Raw genomic sequence first — 12,843 nt, 5'->3', positions numbered from 1 at the left:
CGGAGGGTTTCACTTCGCGAAAGAAAGCCGCAGCTCTGCCAGGAAGTCCTTACTGTGAGGCCCAGGGCTTGATTAGCCCGGGTTTGCAGGAGCTCGCACTCAGCACGGGGATTAATCACGGTTCAAGCTACACCGTCCCGTTGGTACAGCCAGCGGTCCGTAAGGACAAGGCACGGGGATGCCACAAGACTCAGTACTTCATGCCTCTTCCGCGTATGAACTAGCACTTAGGGGATCACTGAATATTAAGACAATCACTCCCGACTCATGCTGAAGAAGTGCACACGTTCAGAAGAGTCATAGCGGAAATCAGGATGACTTCTCATTTACAGAACCAGCGAGGATGCGCTGCCTCGTGCCTTTTTTTCTTAAATGTCAGAATTACTTGATGTGTTTATCCTGAGACTGCAGTGTTTTCCTTAGTAGAGAAAGGCACACTTATGAAACATTTCTCAGTCAATATTTTTATTTCTCTCAGTTCAGTTCAGTCCGACTCTTTGTGACCCCATGAATCGCAGCACGCCAGGCCTCCCTGTCCATCACCAACTCCCGGAGTTCACTCAGACTCACGTCCATCGAGTCAGTGATGCCATCCAGCCATCTCATCCTCTGTCGTCCCCTTCTCCTCCTGCCCCCAAACCCTCCCAGCATCAGAGTCTTTTCCAATGAGTCAACTCTTCACATGAGGTGGTCAAAGTACTGGAGTTTCAGCTTTAGCATCATTCCTTCCAAAGAAATCCCAGGGTTGATCTCCTTCAGAATGGACTGGTTGGATCTCCTTGCAGTCCAAGGGACTCTCAAGAGTCTTCTCCAACACCACAGTTCAAAAGCATCAATTCTTTGGCGCTCAGCCTTCTTCACATCCAACTCTTACATCCATACATGACTACTGGAAAAACCATAGCCTTGACTAGACGGACCTTAGTGGGCAAAGTAATGTCTCTGCTTTTGAATATGCTATCTAGGTAGGTCATAACTTTTCTTCCAAGGCGTAAGCGTCTTTTAATTTCATGGCTGCAGTCACCATCTACAGTGATTTTGGAGCCCCAAAAAATAAAGTCTGACACTGTTTCCACTGTTTCTCCATCTATTTCCCATGCAGTAATGGGACCGGATGCCATGTTCTTCGTTTTCTGAGTGTTGAGCTTTAAGCCAACTTTTTCACTCTCCTCTTTTACTTTCATCAAGAGGCTTTTTAGTTCCTCTTCACTTTCTGCCATAACCAAAGGCTATATCCCCTACCTATGCTTGTTCCTACAGTGAGCACCCTGTGTCTGTGCAGTGTGGCCACATTCAAAGAGACATGGAGTCCTTCTGTGTGCTCAGAATTCTTGACAGTGAAAGGGCAGGATTCAGAGAAATGTGTGTGCTCAGAAAGTTGTGGAGAACAAGGGATTCTCCTTCAAGGGCACTGAGGTGTAGATTTTAAGAGAGTAGCACTGCCGATAAAAATTATTAGGTTCATTTACATTGCTACAGATAAAACCAGTCTCTCAGAAGAAAGGAATATGTGCCAGAGAATAGACAAAGACAAACGGGCAGAAAAATCAAAGGCTGTTAAAAGGGATGATGAGTAGAACAAACAGCTGATTGTTCATGTAACAAGGTTCTAGAAGAGAGTGGTTCCAGTTGAGCATGGTTCAGGGATCAGCATCAGCAGCATCACTTGTAAGCACGTGAGAACGGCAACACTCACCCTAGACCTACTGAATCAGACTCCGTATTTTAACTAGGTCATTCATGCCCACATGAATGTTCAAGGTTCTCTGTTCTAAAACCTATAGCCAGAGAGAATGAGGAGTAGAGATATGGGCTTTGAGCTCCAGAACACATTTCAAATTTTATTTTTAGATGAAGGAAAGTAGAGTAAGAGTTTGAGTCTGGGAGTTATTTTAGCAAGAGGAATATGCTACTGTGTATCAGAATATTTGGATATATTACCATTACGGTGCTGGAGAAGACTCTTGAGACACCCTTGGGCTGCAAGGAGATCAAACCATTCAGTCCTAAAGGAAATCAACTCTGAATATTCATTGGAATGACTGTTGCTGAAGCTGAAATTCCAATACTTTGGTCAGCTAATGTGAGCAGCTGACTCATTAGAAAAGACCCTGACGCTGGGAAAGACTGAGGGAAAAAGAAGAGGGTGGCAGAGGATGAGATGGCTAGATAGCACCACCAACTCACCGGACATGAATCTGTGCAAACTCCGGGAGATGGTGAAGAACAGAGAAACCTGGTGTGCTGCAGTCCCTGGGATCTCAAACAGTCACATGCTATATGCCATGAGACCACAAAGAAACATGACTTTGCAACTGAACAACACATATACATATGCATAAAAGAAAAACAATTAGAATCTTATTGAGGTAGTTCAGTTGACAACCATGTAGGATAAATACTTTAAGAGATATTTAAATTCATTATAGTTTATTCTATATTTTCTTTTGTACTAATTCCTAAAATGTTCCAAGAGTGTCATTCTCAGGCAACATTTTATCAACTAGCAATTCAAAAAAGGCTCACTCTCTACATGATGAGCTCACAAAACATACATCAACCTAGTCAGCACCTAAAGAAACTTAATGCAAAATTGTGATAACACCGTGAAAAGTAAGGGTCAAGATGAAAAGATGGCAAAGACTAATTTGTGTGAGAGAACAGATCAAGAAATATATAGGTCCTCTGCTATCCAAATCCAGGGATTTGATGAATTCTAATAGCAGGGGATGACTGTACCGTCAGAGAACACAGTAAGAGACAGATAGTGGTGGACTGAATGTAACCTGTGTCATTTACCTAGAAGTTCATTGATAGAGAATTGATACAATGTCAAGAAAAGATTTAACCCAGCTGTCCTTCCTATTAAAGAATCATGATGATAATTTATGTTGCAGCACTGAGCATGATCCACAACTCAAGAGTGTGAACTTGTGAGCTTTTGATCTGTGGCTTCTTTTCCTCTGGGCCTCTAAGTCATTTTGCCATGAATAAGTTCTCTCTTAAAGGCATACACAGCAGGGTTGCCCAGTATATATGAGAATCTTCTGCAGTTATAGACGAGTCAGTGTGGGAAACCATCTGTTGAAGACTGTTATCTATGCTAACCATACTGCACTCAGACACTAAAACAACTGTCCTGCCTCAACTGTCCCGCACCAATTCTTTCCATTTGACTTGCTCATATGCAAAGTTGGCACCGCCTGTGGACAGTGACAGCAGCTAGTCTAACTTGAAGCTAACAACAGCCAGTTAATAACTATCTAAGTTTGCTATCATAGTTCCATAAGTTTTATTTTAACCGTTGTTAAAGACACATTTCCTTGGTGTAATATTCTACAAGAGCCAGTTTAGAAAGCCACTTAAGAAGCTGAGTTGTCTAGACAACACTACTTAACACCTCTTTGGGCCCCAGTTCCCTTGTGTCTAATATGAGAATAATATTAATGCCTACTTCATAGAGTTGTTGTGAGGATTAAGTTGCACGTGTGTGTGTGTGTCCGTGTACAGGCACATGTGCATATGGCACCCAGCGCATAATAAGTGCTATGTAAATACTGATTATTATCAAATACTAGCTCCCCAAACATTACTGTCAATAAGATAGAGCTGACTTTATTACTTAACCTCAGTGAGGGAAAAGACAACCTCTTCAAAGCTTTGACTATGTTCTTGAGGGAGAAAATTTGACCTTGCCTTCCAAATTTATTGAGAATTAAAAGCTTTGTTTATTGTGGGTCTTTCACTTAGGGGAATTCATTAAAATTAGATAAAGATTCAGATATAACTGTCCAGCACTGACTGTATTTTGATGTTTTCCATTGAAGATCTGGTAGGTCTTTAGGGAAGTTTCCAAGTAATGAAATCCTTTACCTGAATGAAAGTCTCATGAAATAGTGGATATATATATTTGGGGCTGAGTAGAAGGGGCTGATAGGGAGTCTTAGTCCTCACTATCAAGCTGTGTATGTGGGTTAATGGTTTCAATAGTCATTATTATTGTTTATTCCTCATTGTTACATTTTACAGAAAGAGGTAATAATTAATGAATAAGATAATCTGTCTTCACCCATAATCACCCAGGAAACATCAAGACCTTGAGAAACCAGACAAAATGTATGGGAGTTCCTGACTAGATCTGAGTGAAGGAGAAAGGTAGTGGGGTGAGAAGGAGTTGAGTAGAGAGAATGAACAGTGAAATAATATCAGAAACACACTGTTGATAGCACAGTTTTTTTCTGATGTCAGCCTGCTTTCTTCCAATATTTACTTATTTACATCAGGTTTGATCCTTATAGGGCAGCAAGTATCAACCATTGGATCTGTACTGTTTCGGTTTTCCCTTTATAGCCAGTGTGTGTGTATGTGTGTGTGGGTGGGTGTGTGGGTGGGTGTGTGGGTGGGTGGGTGGGTGTGTGGGTGTGTGGGTGGGTGTGAGTCAATCGCTCAGTTGTGTCTTCTTTGCAACCCTATGGTCTGTAGCCTGCCAGGCTCCACTGTCCATGGGATTTTCCAGGCAAGAATGCTGGAGTAGGTTGCCACTAGGGTATCTAAAAGCTCTTTTGAGAAAGGCAATACATACAATATTATCAGAAATAGGAGTGATATTTACATACAGGTACGTGTAGATATATTACATTGAAGGCAAGGTGACTACAAGTAAATGGCAAGGGCTTTGACTCTAAGTGGATCTTCCTTCAAACCCTGTTCTGTCACATACTAGCTGTGTGGTCTTGGACATGTTATTTAACCTCCATGAACTTTACTTTCTTCACCTATAAACTAAGACCAGAGTATCTACTTGCAGGAATGTTATCAAAAAAGAGGTAATTATTTGCAACGAATTCTTTATAAATTATAGTTATATGAGACTGTATATTAGAATGCTTTATATTGTATAGGTTACAGCTATATATATAAGTGCCCTTGCTTATGATATGGAAATATATCACTATATAGTGATATAGAGTGACATATGTGACTTATATATCTGTAATATATTAGTAATTACAATATATGCTTGTCATTCCTATTTTAAATAAAGCGGAAATCTCATTAGTCATATGTACACTCAACAAAGCTCCATCCAATACTTTGGTCACCTGATGTGAAAAGCCAACTCATTGGAAAAGACCCGGATGCAGGGAAAGATTGAGGGCAGGAAGAGAAAGGGGTGACAGAGGATGAGATGGTTGGGTGGCATCACCTACTCAATGGACATGCATTTGAGCAGAGTCCGGGAGATAGTGAAGGACAGGGGAGCCTGGTGTGCTGCAGTCCATGGGCTGGCAAAGAGTCTAACATGACTGAGTGACTGAACAACACTCAGCAATCACAGAATTTAGTTTTAATTCCCAATCATAACTAGTAAGTACAGTACCTAAAATATCCCCTACCTATCAAGTAATCCTTTTCTTATTTATACTAAAGGCACTCAATTTTTACATCAATTACTGTTATTTGTTTCCTCAGATAAGATATGCTTTTCCCATTTTTATAACACTATAATTTCTAGATCTAAAAAATCTAAAATTATTCCAAAGCTTTTTAAAGTCACTATTTCTGCTACAGCATTTTTAAAAAGAAAATTTATTGGGGCTTATCATTGATTTATTGTGCTAATACCACATGCTTGACTAGAAGAACTGATTGACAAAAATAGGTTTAAAAGAATCAAATAATAAAATAAAAAACAAGCTGCAATTCTAATTTCAGATTTTACAGACGTGTTATTTACTTCTTTTCTTTGGGGGTTTCTTTATATTAGTTAACACCAAAACTACACTTGTCATCTCTGATTATTACTTAAGATAAATTTCTCTCCAAAGAGGTTTATAATGAAGAGGGATAAAGTTGGCATCATAAAAAATGGCATTTTTGAACATGTATAACACATTTCATTTTAATACTATGTTGAAACTGAATATCAACAATGTCCTTTCTCCTTCTCTTCCTTTCCATGGTGCCAAAAGAGCCCATACATCCAGGTAGCCTTCAGATACGGTGTCAGAGAGCCCCATTTCTATCACTCCCTGATGATGAATGAGCTTCTTCGCCTAAACAAATAAGCACTTCAGAGGGTTACCCTTGACAGGGTTGTTAATCCAGAGAGCCTGCCTTATCGCTGCAGAATTCAAGGGCTGAAGGTTTACAGGATCCCTGCACTGCCTGGCTCTTGGGCAGTTGTCTGTAAGCTGCAGGGCACATGGCTACTCTTCAAAGAACAGCGAGGCTCTGCCCTTCTCTTCAATGTTCCCTGTGTTTCCAGATCCCATCTTGGGCTAACTTGGGATTTTTCTTTTAGCCAATTGAAATCATTTATTTACATGTAAGTTAATATGCTACATGAATATAGCTTTCCTTTTATGTCCAAAAAAAGCAATAGGCCAACACAAATTCTCATGCATGCAAAGCAAATACAAGACAGGAAGGTTAAATGACCAGTCCTGGTCTTCTGAAAGCAGAACTAGAAACACCACCTCTGGATTCTTGCATATGAAACACAGAGACAATTTCTACCTCTTATCAGCAATGTATAAGTTTCTTACCCAAACTCTCTGGCTCTTGACTTTGCTTCCATTGACATCTAGACTAAAGGTCAGCATTTCTTTTACATTCCAGAAGCTATTAGGAATCAGCTTCAACTTAGATTCCTGTTGAGAACGGATGAGTTGATCTTAATTCAATGAGGGTCAACAAATCTCTCAGTAGCATCTCTCAAAATATGTGTCTAGATGATTAAGAAGTCAGGAAGACATCCTCTTTAACAAGCATACAGTTTCTTGATTTTCTTTTTTAAGAATCAACTTTTTTTTTTTCAATAATAGTCACAAGTTAAAAATCAGTTTTGCCTCTGTAAATGATTAGCAGGGACTTCGAACATCCTTCTAACCTCCTCTATCCTTCCAATCCCACAGTGTAGCACCACAGGAGATATGCAGAAATAAAGAATGCACATTTTTTATCCTAGTCACAAGCCTTATGTCTTAAAAGGTTTAGGAAAGGCATGTGACAAAGCCTGTTTGAAAAGCAGAGCATAATGTGTTTTCAGTTTATAAATTATAAAATATTCAAAAGCACAGGCTAACACCAAGGAATTGGTTACTACTAGATAACTGGAACTGTTTTTTCTTTCTCTTATCTCCTTGGTTTCTCTTTATTTCCCCCATTAAGAACAAAATGCAAATAAAATGCAAATGAAAACCCTTAGGCCTGAGAAGCAGGAACACAACCATGCCAAAAGAGGAAGAATATGGGGGGTCTTTTTGAATACTTATCAAACAAATAGTTTAATCATAGGATTTTCTGATTGACCAGTTCCTAAAATGTTATTTTCTAATTTGCATGTTGCTTAAGTATTAAATTTTAAAACCCCATGGTTGGTTAAGCAAACCAGACAGACTATTCCCCTTTTGTTTTTAATTCTTGAACAAAGAGCCTAAAATTACAGATTACAAACACTGTTGATCAGTACAGAAAGTTTGCTACATTATTTCAACACAGGACTGCTGCATCGTAGTTATTTCACAAAATGGGGACTCTCAACATTCCATGAGATTATGTCACTGCATTTGTTAAGAAAGAAGAGTTGGAACATGCTCTACCACAATGATAAGTATTGAGCTTCCTAATACTCAGAATATGTGTGGGTAGCATTTTAAGCCTTAAGTTTGGATCTGCAGGCCTTTCTGAAGATTCTTTATAGATTAAAGATCAAGTGAATCATATTAAAATAGCTCAAGAAGATTCCACCCTAGAAGGAGAGCCCAGTGTTTTCAGGCTTCCTGTAAACCTATCAGAGCTAATTGAAAAGGTTAAAATTGTAATGATTTTATATCTGTATTTGTAATGATTACATATCTGTATTTAGATTCACAGAAAACCCTTGCATTCAAATTCCACAGCTGGCTTTAAAAATAATTTGTATTTATTATGACCTAGGAATAAAAACTATAATAATAAAATAAACTATAATAATAAAAACGGGCAGACTCTTTAACAAATGAGCCGCCAGGGAAGCCAATATAATAAAAACTAATTGGCTTAAAACTCAGCATTCAAAAAACTAAGATTACAGCATCCAATCCTATCACTTCATGGTAATAAATGGGGAAAATGTGGAAACGGTGTCAGATTTCATTTTCTTGAACTCCAAAATCAATGTGGATGGTGACTGTAGCCACAAAATTAAAAGACACTTGCTCCTTGGAAGAACAGCTATGTCAAATCTAGACAGTGTTTTAAATAGCAGAGACATTACTTTGCCAACAAAGGTCTGTATAGTCAAAGTTATGGTTTTTCCAGTAGTCATGTATGGATGTGAGAGTTGGAACATAAAGGAGGCTGAGCGCCAAAGAATTGATGCTTTCCAACTGTGGTGCTGGAGAAGACTCTAGAGAGTCCCTTGGACTGCAAGGAGATCCAACCAGTCAAGCAGAAAGTTAAGCATAAGTCCCAACTTCTCCCAACCTCTACCTCCTCAACACTTTATTTTGTGGCTACATCTTACCTTTTTTAGATCTTCAACTTTATGGCAAGGAAAAATGTTTCTCTCAAGTTGTAAGACCATGTAAGTATGTAGTTATGATACTTATATTTATCAAAATATCTGTTAAGTATCTTTTTGACCAGCTTGAGATTCGATTAAAAAGATAACGGTGATATATCTACCATTGTAGTTCAACAAATGGATTAAAATACATTATTTCTAATGTCAAGTATAGAAGCTATCTTATAAGATAGTAACTATTAAAAGAAGAAAACAATTTCTGGATAGATTTTAATCAGTGTCCCCTGTATCTAGATAGACAGTATCACTGAAACATGTGTAGGTATACCTAAGATAAATACACAACAGAGATTCTTAAAAGAGATTAGATAAGTGGGAGAAAATTCAAAAGAAAAGCAAAAAATGAACTAGAGGATTGATTTATCCATTTTCAAATGCCTTGGCTTTAGAAGTTTATGACAAAAATCAACTATTGCTTAGAGAAAGTAAAGACAAGAAAAATTTATTTTTAGCAATAGATTATTGCTTAATATAAGTAGAGAAGATGAAAAATAAAGGAACAAATCTTTTATAAGCAGTGGAAAGGATTTCAAAATAATGACAATAATGCCTAAAACAGACCAGAGTTACCTTAGGGCTTTATGTAATGTTAAGTTTTGTAATGGAAATAAAAGGATATCATATAAGATAAATACCTCTGCCCTTAAATATCTTCCTATAGTCTTAGCTCTATTTTGTCAGATAAATGAAGTCTTACGAGGAAATCTTACTTCTTAAAATAATTTCTATGTCTATCTTAAATGAATTTATAGTCCATTATCTTAGAATAAATAAGTGATTACATAGTTATATTTCAGTCAATGTCATTTTCCCGAGAAATTAACTTCAGAGAGTTGAGCTTGAGATGTTTGGATAGAAGAGAATCTCTCAGGTCTTTCATAGAGTATATTCCTTTCCAATAATCAGCCAGATGTACATCTCAATTGCTCTTTATTTCTATGTATCTATTGACTAGGACATTCGCTCTCCTAAGGAACAAACACAATAGCATCCATGAGAGAGCTATCAAGTGTGATGTAACCGCCCCATGGAGAGATTGTGTCCTTGTTTTCCTCCCTCTGTTATCTCACTAGACAAATCTCCAGCCTTTAATTGCAGCCCTGACTGTGCAATAATTAACAGTTTGGGTTGGGTGAAGGGTCTTTTTAAAGTACTCTGTAGTATATTTGATGTTTTTATCATATAACACAATTTAGTATGGAATTGATTTTTAAAATAAAAATTACTTGGCAACTGTCATTGAGTGCTCTGGACACAGCAGGAAAGCATTTAGATTGCTTGATTGTTAAGCTGGATGTATCAAATTGATTTTATTGATATCAGAGTAGCTCTTCACATTTATCATCGGGTACATGTTATCTTCTTTTTGGAAAAGATCAACTAGCGTGAAAGAGATTCTTCTTTTGTATCTGCCTCCCAAATAAACATTAACTCCTACATAAGAAGGATAATAAAATGTTCCCAGTGCAGTTGGTACTAGACGTAAAGTGGAGGCTACTTCTGAGAAGCTCAGATTTTAGAGAATGCCCCTCAGTAATGAAGTCAAACCCCAGATGAGATAATTTGCTGGACTTTCATCAGCTACACTCAGCTCTCATGAGGTCCTATCCAGGCCAAAATACTGAATTGAACAAAAAGATCTCCAAAATAAAATGAGAAACTGACTTCACAATATAGCAGCAGGGCTCAGGGCTGGACTGGCTTAAATGCTTACAAAAAAGAAACCAGCTCAATATTAGAAAACAGCTTAATAAGAATGAAATAAAAACTAAGTTTTCTCTATGAATACTCTTTAATGGTATGATAATATTATATAGAATTTATTCCAAATGGAAATGATACAGTAGTGATTTCTTTTCATAAGGAGACAGTATGAAGTTGCATCTCTTCATGTATATGAAAATTCTAGGCTTGATACAGTCTATTTTCATACTATAAAATAAAACAGTGATTTTAAAATAATTTATACTTATCATTAAACTTATTCCTAGATGTGTGTATGTGTGTTTATGTTTGTGTGCGTGTGTTAGTTGATCAAGCATATAGAATAAGATTTCTATTTAGGAACACAATCTAAGAATACATTTTTTTTCTTCACTCTATTTTAAACATGAGTCATGATGGAAAATTCTTACAGGTACAATCTCAACTTTCCATCAAATTTGGCCTCCCTAAACCTCCCATATCTAGAGTAAGTAAAAGCAGATACTTGGTATGAAAAGAGTCTACGAGATCTCTTCCGGCTGACTACCATAATGACCATTTAAGACACCCTTGGTGTCAAGGACCATGTGAACCTATGGTTTCAGAATTTAAAAGTGAAAGTGTCATGTATCAAAAACACAAGAAATATGGTCCAAAATGTACTAGGCATGTTCAGGACTGGCTACGTAATTATCAGAATCCAGGGCTTAATGAAAATGGAGGGCAAGAGCAAAGCATTACACCAAGTGCCGAGTCCTGTGTGACTGCGTAGGTCACCACACACCACCGTGAAGTGGCCCTGGGTGTGCTGCAACTTCAGGAGGGAATAGCTTGTTTTACTATGGGTAACTTCTCCATGCTTCATGTTATTTCCCCATCACCTAGGCTCAAAGCATGAATCTACGTCTGCATTGATTGGCTATGCATTCAGAGACCTTTTACCTGGCCTCTGTTTGTGTGGTTTCATATCTTTACGACATGGAATGAACAGCTTGGCGCCACGTTGCTGTTATCCATTAACCATTCCTGTTTTCCTAATCATCTTTGACTCCATCTTTCTCTGTACTAACTGTTATTGTCTTCGGAAAAGAGATGTGAGGTTTCCTTGGGCTGTTCTGGTTTACATGACATGATTTGTGTATCTGCCTACAAGAGTTTCTCAAATGAACCCTGTGTATTATCTTCTTCCCCCAGATCCTCCTCCTCTGAAGAAAGAAGAAAAAGGTCATACATCTGTAAAATGACAGCACTTATGAAAAATGAGAGTTTGGCCCACATGGCTCTCATCAGACACAGACTCATCTGCTGTGCCACAGACACTGCTCATTTCCTTCAGAATCAGACTACAGTTAAAAACAGGAAACACCTAATAAATTGCCTGCTCTATCAAATTAACATAGCATGAAGAAACTTTCAACGTAATCAATGAGTATCACTTGCTTTAAAAAAAATGCAATTATCAGACATAAAAAATCTGTGACCATACTTTTCTCTATAAAGCTACTTTAAGATGTCAACCTTAATTTAAATTTAGAAATAAAAACCTACGCAGAGAAGATGCACAAAAATTGGAGTTTCTATTTAATTTGCAGTCACAGATGAACTTTAAGTATTTGAAAAACAGTGAGAACTTTTATCATATAGTGACAGCACAAGGATTTTTAGGTACACAAAGTTTTTTAAATAATAAATTAGGCACACAACAATCATACAAGTGACAGAATTCCTAAGATAACCTCGTTTTGTGTGAGATTAATCAATCCCATTTTTAAAGGTAAAACAATCTCAGCTTTATGCGATATTTTGTCAGGGCAGTATCTAATTGTCAAGAGCTGCTTATTTTCATATATTCTTGCCTAGAGAGAAATCAGTAATAAACCATAAAGCAAGACGATACTTTCTTGAGCTGTATTTTGGATAACAAAAATACAATTAAATTTGTTTTGGGGGAAAGAATCTTCTATGCAATTACAACCCTTTTTTGCTCCTGTTCTTAGAAAATCCTTTCTCCTATAAAAATAGAGGGTAAAAGTCTGAAAAAAAACCCAAAACTATGCCTTCATTCCTTCAAAGCCTTTGAAAGTCTAATCTCTCTAATGCTTGTGTGCTCTGGGTTGCATTCTTATCCTTAAAACAAGCTTCTAGAAAAATGTTAAGGAAATAAAATCTTTTCAGAATTGACAAGAATAATAATCATTAAACTTACATTTCAATACACTCATTTGGAAACAACCTTTATTTCTAGAAAGAATTCAACTGGTCAGTCCCTCAGAGGTGACCAAAAGAAAAAAAAAAAAGTTTCTACTACCACTCAAAGACATTTTACTATTCAAATCAAGAGTCTACTCCACTGAGAGTAGTATTTGTCCTATGCATGAGTGACCCCTTCAGGTGCCGTATTGAAAAGACCATTCTATGCACAGAGTGGAAAGGTCCCCCTGACACAATGTATGAATGCCAAGAGTTTTCAGAGAAATTGCAACAGAGGAATTCACTCAAAAGTGCTCTGTGAATAATAATTATGATTTTAAACAAGCTAAAAAAGGCTTCTTCTAACCATGTATCTCATA

Source organism: Budorcas taxicolor, chromosome 6 (genome assembly GCF_023091745.1).
Source record: "Budorcas taxicolor isolate Tak-1 chromosome 6, Takin1.1, whole genome shotgun sequence".
Classification (NCBI taxonomy): Eukaryota; Metazoa; Chordata; class Mammalia; order Artiodactyla; family Bovidae; genus Budorcas; species Budorcas taxicolor.
This window is presented reverse-complemented; position numbering follows the sequence as displayed.